Consider the following 12531-nt stretch of genomic DNA (forward strand, 5'->3'; position numbering starts at 1 on the left):
CGGTTTGTACTGAAGAAAACAAAATATCACAAGAGTACATTGGGATCGAGACCTTCTTTTACAAACGTCATTAACGCAACTTATACGTCTCTGGTCAAATAATCACAGCTTATCACAAATTTAATTCCGAGATCGTGCAGAAAATTCTGATCCTCTAGATTGGGGGTTAAGGTGTTTGGCTAGTAAGTCATCACTTGGAAAAAAGTTAATCTCTGCTAAAAATCTCAGTACTAAGCCTTGGTAGCAGGACGGAATTTTTGGTACACTGTCCTGGCAAAAGAAAATGTTAACGAACTTCTGAGACGGTTTCTTAAAAACATTCAATCAGATCAAAACTTCGTACGTGACAATCTTCATATCAATGGCCAAACGAAGCCTAAATAAGTAAAACTGTAGCTTATTTTTGGCTTACAGCTTACATTCTAGGTTTATCAACGCAATTACACACATTTAAGACAACGGTATTAAAAGCCTCGAGCTCTCAATTCTAGTTAAAAAATTATTATTTTGCTAATGTCCCTTAAATAGAAACTGAAACACATATAATGTAATGAGAACACTTACCTCTTTACATTTATCAGCCAAAACAACAACTACTTCCCTTGCATTAATATTTACACATCAACATTCAACAACAACACGTACAATCATGATCGCAACTACTGAGCAAACCAGCGATGTGTAAACTTTTCGTTGCATCTTCAGTTGACAAGCACTTTCAGGAAACATTCCTCACACACAAATAAAGAAAAGATGTTATGTGAACATGTGTCCGGAAACGCTTAATTTCCATGTTAGAGCTCATTTTAGTTTCGTCAGTATGTAGTGTACTTCCTCGATTCACCGCCAGTTGGCCCAATTGAAGGAAGGCCATGTTGACTTCGGTGCTTGTGTTGACATGCGACTCATTGCTCTACAGAACTAGCATCAAGCACATCAGTACGTAGCATCAACAGGCTAGTGTTCATCACGAACGTGGTTTTGCAGTCAGTGGAATGTTTACAAATGCGGAGTTGGCAGATGCCCATTTGATGTACGGATTAGCATGGGGCAATAGCCGTGGCGCGGTACGTTTGTATCGAGACAGATTTCTAGAACGAAGGTGTCCCGACAGGAAGACGTTCGAAGCAATTGATCGGCGTCTTAGGGAGCAAGGAACATTCTAGCCTATGACTCGCGACCGAGGAAGACCTAGAACGACGAAGATAACTGCAATGGACGAGGCAATTCTTCGTGCAGTTGACGATAACCCTAATGTCAGCGTCAGAGCAGTTGCTGCTGTACAAGGTAACGTTGACCACGTCACTGTATGGAGAGTGCTACGGGAGAACCAGTTGTTTCCGTACCATGTACAGCGTGTGCAGGCACTATCAGCAGCTGATTGGGCTCCAAGGGTACACTTCTGCGAATGGTTCATCCAACAGTGTGTCAATCATCATTTCAGTGCAAATGTTCTCTTTACGGATGAGGCTTCATTCCAACGTGATCAAATTGTAAATTTTCACCATCAACATGTTTGGGCTGACGAGAATCAGCACGCAGTTGTGCAATCACGTCATCAACACAGATTTTCTGTGAACGTTTGGGCAGGCATTGTTGGTGATGTCTTGATTGGGCCCCATGTTCTTCCACCTACGCTCAATGGAGAACGTTATGATGATTTCATACGGGATACTCTACCTGTACTGCTAGAACATGTGCCTTTACAAGTACGACACAACATGTGGTTCATGCACGATGGAGCTCCTGCACATTTCAGTCGAAGTGTTCGTACGCTTCTCAACAACAGATTCGGTGACTGAAGGATTGGTAGAGGCAGACCAATTCCATGGCCTCCACGCTCTCCTGGCCTCAACCCTCTTGACTTTCATTTATGGGGTCATTTGAAAGCTCTTGTCTACGCAACCCCGGTACCAAATGTAGAGACTCTTCATGCTCTTATTGTGGACTGGTGTGATACAATACGCCATTCTCCAGGGCTGCATCAGTGCATCAGGGATTCCATGCGATGGAGGGTGGATGCATGTATCCTCGCTAACAGAGGAAACTTTGAACGTTTCCTGTAACAAAATGTTTGAAGTCATGCTGGTACGTTCTGTTGCTGTGTGTTTCCATTCCATGATTAATGTGATTTGAAGAGAAGTAATAAAATGAGCTCTAACATGGAAAGTAAGCGTTTCCGAACACATGTCCGCATAACATATTTTCTTTCTTTGTGTGTGAGGAATGTTTCCTGAAAGTTTGGCCCTACCTTTTTGTAACACCCTGTAGTCAGAGCAACAGCTATAGTAAAACATAATAATATCAACATTCATTGTAATAATGAAGAGAAAGTAAAATAGCTGAAGCAACCAGAAGTAATTTGGAAAGTTTACAACAAGATTCTGTGAAATTCGTATACACGAAGAGATAAGCCTACTTATTAAATAATATTACGTAAATCAATGAATTCGCATCACAAGAGCTCTATGGATAAAGCATAGTTCTAAGAATATGAATTTGGAGTAGTGGACAAAGGCAATTGAGAAAATGGCGAAAGAAAATAAATAGCTATACCAGAAGTGGTTAAACATAGAGACAGTGAAGAAAGGATGTGCTGTGCATGATACAACAGAGACATTGAAAAAGAAATATCAAGACCAAAACATGTGATTTCGGACAAAAAAGTATGAGGAGATCTATAGGTATTTGAGAACTACCAATGTAAGAGATGCCTGGAAAACAATAAAACACATTAGTGCAGCTAGAGTAAAAACGCTACTGTTACAAAAAGGAAGCGAGAATGAACAGAAAAGAGTACTCTGAGTATACCAGTTGAAATGTGGAGATAACCAGTGGTACAGAACGCAGCAGAAAAGATTGTCAGATGGGCAAAACATAATAAATCCACAGGACTGGGAGCCAAAGCTATGGAGTTAACAAAATATGACCAGTATTTTCTAGGAAATGCTGGTATGCTTCTTTAATAAACTGATGAGGAATGGTGTAGCGACACCAGAAGATTTTAATATAAATTCCTTTTACAAAAAAGGAAACTGAAAACGCTGTAATAATTATAGAAGCATCAGTGTAACCAGCTCGTTAGGAAAGTTGTATGGATGGATTTTGCGAAACTGAATCGCAGCAGAAATATTACAGACATCAAACAGCACAGTGAATCTAGAGCAGGCAGATCATGTATTTATAACATATTCTCCCTAAGTCAGTTGATAGAAAAAGAGCTGAAAAAATCTGGAAAAACATTTAGTGTTTGTAGATCTTGAAAAAGCATATAACAGCGGCCCACTAAAAAAGCTGTTTGAAGCACTGAAACTATATGACAGTTACCCGTAATATAATAGGTGTCCCTCCTAGGAATCTTATCATGTCTTTCATGCGATGCCCAGTGTCGATGGAAAGTGCTTGTTTGTTCCTCACTACAAACAAAATGATAATTAAAGAGGAATTTTAAGTACCTATTCGATACAATTCTCCCAAATTAGTCTAGTGCGATATTTGTTTTATCGATATGTATTAACAGGGATAGTAAAATGTGAAGAACAACCAGTAGTCCGGTAGCGACAGCTATGCCCTGGACAGTGTTGACTGCTATCGTAATGAAGCAGCGATGCTCTGATACTGCTGGAATAGGGGGCATTCTTTGTGTTTTACTGTCCCTGTTAACACACGACTAAAACAAATATCGCATAAGACTAATTTGGAACTGGTCTATCGAAAGAGCATGTAAAATACCGTTGTAAAAATAATTCTGTTCAGAATGGGGAACAAAAAGATGTTTTCCATTGACACTGGGTATTAAAGATGTGATGAGCAATACTTCTTGTGGCTGGCTCCAGCTACACATTGCTAAATTGTAAATACGTTCCAAAACATCAAGTAAAATACACCTGACGACATTTGGGAGACATACTCGGTATAAGAAGTATATATAACATATATAAAGATGTGCACAGAACAAGAAGGGTAGGATCTATCATCTCTAAATCGTTTAAAATAAATAAAGGATTGAAACAAGGGTGTTATATATCTCCAACACTATTCAAAACCTATCTACAAGCCGCATTACAGACTGGAATTCAATTAGAATACTGCAGTGTGTATACACTTTTATTAGTTGATGAATAGATGGTGAGAAAATTAATAGAAGAATGTATCAAATGGTGAGTGAAGTTTAACACAAAGAAGATGGAATACTTAATCATGTGAAGGCAGTGCGTACTTCTTGAAATATCAGACAATGAACCATAGATAATTGTAAAATATAAAAATACCTAGACAGGATAAATAATAAATGTTTAACATGTGAAGATGACTTTAGAAACAAATTGAGCTTGGGAAGGTCCACAAGAATCGGATAAAGAATCAAACTTAATATATATGAAGCCATTATTGAGCTAATTATTATCTATCATTTGGAGTGCTGGTTAACTGGGAAGAAGAACCACAAGGAGATCAAAGCCATGGAAACCCTTATGAAACATATATCAAATGAAAATGTGTGGAAAATAATACAAAAGAAAGATAGCACAATATATGAAATAGAACACATACAACTTTTTCGGTTTGAATACATAATGAGAATGGGACAAGAAAGAATACCAAAAAATGTATTTTATTATAGAACGACAAACAGGAGGCACAAAGAAAGACTGAGTACAACCAATAGAAATTTGACTCTTGAAGATACATGTAATAGCTTATTATGGAGGCCGAGACACGATACGTGGCAGGAGCCATAGGGTACCTGCCAATACATGTAACTTATTTACTACACTGCCAACAGCATAAATCTAAATTTTATGTGAAATTCTGGCTGCTGTTTACATCCTTGAACTTTTCTGACATAATGTTTTGCCTAACCTTTGTACTATTGTGCAAAACCGGTCATCATACAATGATTGCACCATTTGTTGACATAGGATATTTTTAAGTCTCAGATGGCATAAACACATTTACTGTTTCCATTCCAGTGTAACATCTGTTTTCAATGTCTAAAGAAAAACGTATTATCATTATTCAAGAATCAAAATAGCTTTACAAATTTGACATTTCTGCAATAATGTGTACTTCTGTAAGCCCATACACTCAGTTACAACACTTCTGGAATACGTAGTGTTGCCGTCTTCCTTTAATGATGATAAATGATTTTAATTGTTTACTGAATGCTAGAATGAGGTTCCTATCCCAAGGCTTAAGAACATTTCGCCACTTTAGAAAGTATTTATTTACTTAGCTGAAGACAAATCTCATATTTTTCGTATTATGCTATTCCATACACAGACAAACGATTGATTTGTGTGCTGTCAGAGGGATGAAATCAAAATGACAGCAGATCTACCTAGCAGCAGTCGTTCAAGCTCTTGGATGGCAATAGAGGAAGATGTTTGAGGCTAGTAAAGCTAATAGTTTCTTACTTTTCAGACTGGCATTTCAGATGGCATGACAGCGAGCTAGTAGAGTATTCCAGAGGCAAGTTGTCTGGCCAATACTGAGAGGTGGGGCAAGGGGTGATGAATGTGCAATTTTTCCTTGCCTGTGGAAACAGGTCTTAATTCTACTATTTTTTTAACTTTTTTACTGTGCTAATGGGTATTATTAACTTTCTTGTATTTTTATGATGAAAAGGCAGAGTGTGAAGGGACCTCCTTGATTTCCAACATGACTCTGTTATTAAAGAGTAGCATACCCATACAGTGCAGTAGTTATTACCATTTATTACCATAGCTACACCGTTCGCCAGCCAAGACCGGACAGAATGTGTCTGTGTTACAAGGTTAAGATTACACAATCATTATAATGGAAGAACGAATTAGCCCAAGTACACATAATAATACAAAAACAAATTTATATAAATATAGCATACCACTTAATGACATATAGAGTGAGAACTTTTTAACAAGTACATGTTCACTTCATTTCATAAAATAGTGCATTGTTTAGGCAGCCAAGTTTGCTGTTTCACTGTCAAGGAACTCATTTCAACTGTACTGTGGTTTTTGGTGTAGATTTTGCGACATTTTTCCACGAACATTCAGAATTCTAGGGGTAAGATAAATACCGCCTACAGGAAAATTAAAGAGACCTTTGGAGATAAGAGAACGACTAGTATGAATATCAAGAGCTCAGATGGAAACCCAGTTCTAAGCAAAGAAGGGAAAGCAGAAAGGTGGAAGGAGTATATAGAGGGTCTATACAAGGGCGATGTACTTGAGGACAATATTGTGGAAATGGAAGAGGATGTAGATGAAGATGAAATGGGAGATATGATACTGCGTGAAGAGTTTGACAGAGCACTGAAAGACCTGAGTCGAAACAAGGCCCCCGGAGTAGACAATATTCCATTGGAACTACTGACGGCCGTGGGAGAGCCAGTCCTGACAAAAATCTACCATCTGGTGAGCAAGATGTTTGACACAGGCGAAATACCCTCAGACTTCAAGAAGAATATAATAATTCCAATCCCAAAGAAAGCAGGTGTTGACAGATGTGAAAATTACCGAACTATCAGCTTAATAAGTCACAGCTGCAAAATACTAACACGAATTCTTTACAGACGAATGGAAAACCTAGTAGAAGCCAACCTCGGGGAAGATCAGTTTGGATTCCGTAGAAACACTGGAACACGTGAGGCAATACTGACCTTACGACTTATCTTAGAAGAAAGATTAAGGAAAGGCAAACCTACGTTTCTAGCATTTGTAGACTTAGAGAAAGCTTTTGACAATGTTGACTGGAATACTCTCTTTCAAATTCTAAAGGTGGCAGGGGTAAAATACAGGGAGCGAAAGGCTATTTACAATTTGTACAGAAACCAGATGGCAGTTATAAGAGTCGAGGGACATGAAAGGGAAGCAGTGGTTGGTAAGGGAGTAAGACAGGGTTGTAGCCTCTCTCCGATGTTGTTCAATCTGTATATTGAGCAAGCAGTAAAGGAAACAAAAGAAAAATTCGGAGTAGGTATTAAAATTCATGGAGAAGAAATAAAAACTTTGAGGTTCGCCGATGACATTGTAATTCTGTCAGAGACAGCAGGGGACTTGCAAGAGCAGTTGAATGGAATGGACAGTGTCTTGAAGGGAGGATATAAGATGAACATCAACAAAAGCAAAACAAGGATAATGGAATGTAGTCTAATTAAGTCGGGTGATGCTGAGGGAATTAGATTAGGGAATGAGGCACTTAAAGTGGTAAAGGAGTTTTGCTATTTGGGGAGCAAAATAACTGATGATGGTCGAAGTAGAGAGGATATAAAATGTAGGCTGGCAATGGCAAGGAAAGCGTTTCTGAAGAAGAGAAATTTGTTAACATCCAGTATTGATTTAAGTGTCAGGAAGTCATTTCTGAAAGTATTCGTATGGAGTGTAGCCATGTATGGAAGTGAAACATGGACGATAAATAGTTTGGACAAGAAGAGAATAGAAGCTTTCGAAATGTGGTGCTACAGAAGAATGCTGAAGATTAGATGGGTAGATCACATAACTAATGAGGAAGTATTGAATAGGATTGGGGAGAAGAGAAGTTTGTGGCACAACCTGACCAGAAGAAGGGATCGGTTGGTAGGACATGTTCTGAGGCATCAAGGGATCACCAATTTAGTATTGGAGGGCAGCGTGGAGGGTAAAAATCGTAGAGGGAGACCAAGAGACGAATACACTAAGCAGATTCAGAAGGATGTAGGTTGCAGTAGGTACTGGGAGATGAAAAAGCTTGCACGGGATAGAGTAGCATGGAGAGCTGCATCAAACCAGTCTCAGGACTGAAGACCACAACAACAACAAAACATTCAGAATTCTGAGTACTGCATTTTAGTATTTAATTGTTTGAGCATTTTAATAGCTACTGTTGGAAAACTGTCCCATGTCACGGAAAGCTGACAGCTTGAGTTGTCTATGTTTTCCTTATTGCATGTGTTAGAATTGTGGACGACACTACAGTTGATGAATGTTTCATGATTTTATTTCTCATACGTGAGACAGGTAAAGATATATTGACTGAAAATGCTCATAACTCCTAGACTTGTGAAGATGGTTTGCAGTGGACCAGCTTTCTTCTTGATGTAAAGATTCTTATCGCTTTCTTTATTTTGCAGTAATAGTAGTGATAGTAGTATTTTCTTGCAATCTGTAGATTGATTCCATAGTAACAGGTGGCTGTGGAACAGTGGATAATGTACTATCAGCAGATACTGATCAGTTATCACATGCTTCAGTTTCCTCATCTGAGTTTGTCACATTCATGTGCAGTGTGTTCTTGGCAAATGCGTTTACTATCCACCATGAACCCAAGAAGCTTCACATTTGCTGAAAAGTTTAGGTATTTATCCTTTGTCACAGAGGCCACATACTAATTTTTGTGTTTGCATTGACTAGTTCTAACTAGTTGAGATCGAGGTTATTAATAGAGTGGCAAACAACCAGCTGCTATGGAACAGTACATTCTCCATTCGTCATATCTGTAAATGGACAGATCCAAATTAAAGATTTTCTTAAGAAAAAATAAATTTCTGATGTTAGCAAACGAGCTGGTTGGAAGTGAATGGTTGGCAAAAGAAAAAAAACTGAGTATTTGGAGATATATGTACCATATTGTAGCAATATATTTCGTGGCAAAGAGATATAGGTGCATGAGGTGATTTGAACTGATTCCTAGTGGTTGTTTGAAGAACTACTTAACAATAAATGTTTTCTCTTTGGCTGCGAAGAGATGCAAGTGCACATACATCTGTTTGGTTACAACTATTTTGTAAACTGTTGTGGACAGGTGATTTGGTGCGTTAGAATGTGGCAGATCAGAAGCTGTTTTTGCACTCAAGACTTTAATACAGAGTCTGGAAGGAGGGAGGACGTATTAATAAGAAAGGAGACAATGAATAGAGAGCCCATGAAAATGCTAATAGTGATGGTATGAAAATATTAACATTTGTTTGTTAATTACGCTTAGTAATGTGTAGGAAGTTATTTTTGCAGCTTTGTCACGAAGTTGCTTGTCATAACAAGTCTAAATATATGGATGTCTGTACAAAAATATATAATTAAATATATAAACAGCATTTAAATACTGAATATGTGTATATTGTTTTATTTACAGATCTGGTAGCTGACACTGATAGTGACATTTAGCCATACTCTCCTGATTCTACAGAAGTATATGAAGCGAGTAGAAAAAAGGTAAGAAACTGAATAGCTGAAAGAGGAATAGGACAAGAAAGTGCAGAAACACAGAACAGGAATGTTCAGGAAGAGACAAAATGAGTATCTAGCATTACAGTATGTCGCAAAGATGTTTCTATGGTTCTCAGACTAAATAGTGAAAGGGTATGCAAAATGTTTATCCTTAAAACATTTGATGTCAGAATGAAAATGTATGATAATGTTCTCAAAAGCTGAACAAATGTAGTGTCCCTCAGACAGTTAGGAGAGGAAAGCATACACCAGCTAATAAAACTTTTACAAATGATGTACAGATGGCCAAGCCACATACTAAGTCCTTTGCAAGACACACTAGTCATGACTCTAGTAACAAAAATCCGTAGACAAAACATCTTTCCCAGAACCTCAGTATTCAGACAATGTATCAACATTATTTAGGGTTCTGTAAAGAAAAACAGATCAACAGCCGTTTTAAAGAGAGCCTTTACAGTTACATACAGGGTGTCGCAATTTAGGCGTTATGAAGTTCTTTTTTTACTGCGACATTATATGAGGTGATAGATTCTTGTTATCATATTTATGCTACAGGAGAGAACCTAAAATTTAATAGAATGGGGTTTCAAAGTATTTTCCTCCAGCCCAACAAGTGTGCAGGGTCTTTAACTAACTGAATTCCGCAAGGAATTGCTGAAGTTCACCATTTTCGACTGCAAGGATCTTTCTGGAAATTGCTGTACGAAAGTCCTGAAGGGTTGCAGTTGCATCTTCGAACACTCTGTCCTTTATATATCCCCAAAAGAAACAAACATGCCCACTGAGATCGAGATTATAAGGGTGCTATTCCACACAATGTCCAGCAGCTTGAATGTACGGACTGTCGGTACACCAGTGGCGCCAGTTCTGTTTGTTGATGTCCCCAAAGAGATGAAAGCATGCCTCATCACCGAACCTAATCCTTAACGACTGTTCCATTTCCAGTGGCCTCAGCCATCTCATTTGCAAAAGAATATCGCTGTTCCACGTCACTGTCCTTCAAAAGTTGGCACAGTTCAATGTTGTAAGATGAAAGGTTAAGTTTCTGTTTTATTTATCCTCAGGAGAGAAAGTCGTGACACCTTAAGCTGCTGTGTTGGCTTTAATTAGAGAGAGAGTACTGAACCCTAAGACACCAATTCAGATGATAAAGGGGAGGTCAAGGTCGAACCTTATCTCATGGCTCATGCAGTCAGTTTGTGGCCATAGTGTGAGATGGTCACACTCGCCACATGAATGAAGCAGCGTGAATACACAAGTGATATTACCGATTTATGTTTCATTTAAAACAGTTACTAAAAGCAAGATGGTAAGTGCTTACAGCAAAACGCATCTGCCACGAAGACAATGCTGATTTCCTTGCAGCATCAAAGCTGCAACTGAATGGGGCTGTGGCAACAGTGGTTCGACCATTTATGACTCCATAAGAAGTACCCTCTGGTGAGCTCCCAACCCCAAAAAGTAGGTCATGTGCATCTCCTGACATGTGAGATTCCACAGTTCAAAGTGGTGAGAGAGACAAGACACTCCGCAAAACGAATCTACATGCTTTGTCAAATGCAACTTTGAACAGATAATTTGGAGGTCCAGACATGATTGTAGAACAATAGAGCTAATGAAAAAAGTATATCTTACTTCTTTAAGGATTCCCACATAGAAACTGGCATCAGTGATCATTAGGCATTTGTAGGAACAATGATTATCCAAGTAGAAAGAAAACTAAAATAAATAGGAAGATTTGCTCTTTCAGTAAACTAAGTAAAGAGGCAGCACTCTTATATCTCAAAGTGGAACTCGCAACAAGCATTTAGAGGAAACGTGGCTCAAATTTATAAGAAGACCTCAGAGAAAACCCACAGAAATTTTGGTTATATCTTAATGCCGTTAGTGGCACCAAAATTAGTGTCCGAACAACCATAGATGACACTGGAATTGATATTGGGGGTAGTGCGGCAAAATAAGAAATGCTGAGCTCCAGTTTCAAAAGTTCATTTACAGAAGGAAATCTAGGAGTACAACCCCAGTTTCATTCATTCAGTACAGCAAAGATGAGCTATATTGGTATTAGCTTCAGTGGCAATCAGATTCGTCTATGAGAACATCAGCAGAAGTGACACAAAAACTACTGTTCGATGTCATTGATGTCCGTCTCTTGTAGAACCTTAGGTCATATCCTGAGCTCAAATGTGATGAGGTTCTTGAACACAAAGATCTCCTCCATGCTAACCAGCATCGATTTCGAATACAATGGTCATCTGAAACCCAACTCTCACTTTTTACATTGACATCCTGAAGCTAATGAATCAAGGTAATCAAGTGGATGCAGGATTTCTTCATATGAGAAAAGCGTGTGACTCATTACCACACCCACGATTATTAAGGATAGCCTATGGGATATCAAATGCAGTTCCTGACTGTACTGAAGATTTCTTGTTAAGGAGCAGATAGCATATTATTTTGGATGAAGAGTCATAGACTGAAATTGTCAATAAGTTAACTATTACAAATCATATGAACTCAGAATTGCTGAGGAAGAACACTACTTAAAACTTGCAAATAATTGCATAGTACTGACACACACACAAAACATAAGTGATAATGAGTAGTACCAAAGACTAACCAAGATTTTCCCACATGCAAGGAAGGCTTCACTTTGCTGGTACTTGAGAGGCAACACAACAGTTGCACAAAGAAACATCTAAATTCCTATAAGCTAAAATAAGCATTTGCAGTGTCTAAATCAATGAACATGACAAACCATTGAATTCTTATAACAGTAGTGAATTTGCAAGTTCAGCTAGCGCCCAATGGACTGGTTTTTGGAAATCGTATAGCAAATGTATGGTCGTCAACAAAATAAATTGTACTAAAACATATCACTTTCTTTTATGTATCTTTAGAAAAACTACCGTGTACATAATTCAAAATGCAAGTGAGATAAAGTGTGAACTTGGAATGAACATAATTTCATTAATGTACTTTATCAATATAAAAGAACTCGATCATTTCATGCTGTGCGGTAAACATGCAGCTAACAACAACAAAATCATGTAACATAATATTTCATTCTTTCCATACAGAGAGCACCAGCATGATGTGCCTGTTTTTAATATAAATTGCATGTGAATAGCACCACCATAACATGTTGTATATTTTAACAGGCATATCTCATCACCTTTCTACACTGAAGGTTGTTGGTAACTGGAGATTTTGCCATTGCAGTTTTCAACACAAAATGATTCATTTATATGATGAAAGTGTACGATATTTCCATCATCTGATGCATAGATTATATTTGTATATGAGTAAGCAAGTACTATTGAGTTATTAGTGAAAGTTGACTTCTAGT

The 12531-nt window shown here is 38.0% G+C and overlaps 1 protein-coding gene across 1 annotated transcript in view; it reads right to left on the reverse strand.

The window, feature by feature from the left end:
• Nucleotides 1-698, reverse strand: part of LOC124595635 (mediator of RNA polymerase II transcription subunit 14) — a 187136-nt gene extending 186438 nt beyond the window's left edge. Inside the window, exon 1 of the mRNA XM_047134464.1 lies at nucleotides 565-698. The gene's annotated coding sequence lies outside the window, so the exon portion shown is untranslated. The remainder of the gene's footprint in view (nucleotides 1-564) is intronic.
• Between the last annotated feature and the right edge of the window lie 11833 nt (nucleotides 699-12531).

Source organism: Schistocerca americana, chromosome 2, assembly GCF_021461395.2.
Source record: "Schistocerca americana isolate TAMUIC-IGC-003095 chromosome 2, iqSchAmer2.1, whole genome shotgun sequence".
Classification (NCBI taxonomy): domain Eukaryota; kingdom Metazoa; phylum Arthropoda; class Insecta; order Orthoptera; family Acrididae; genus Schistocerca; species Schistocerca americana.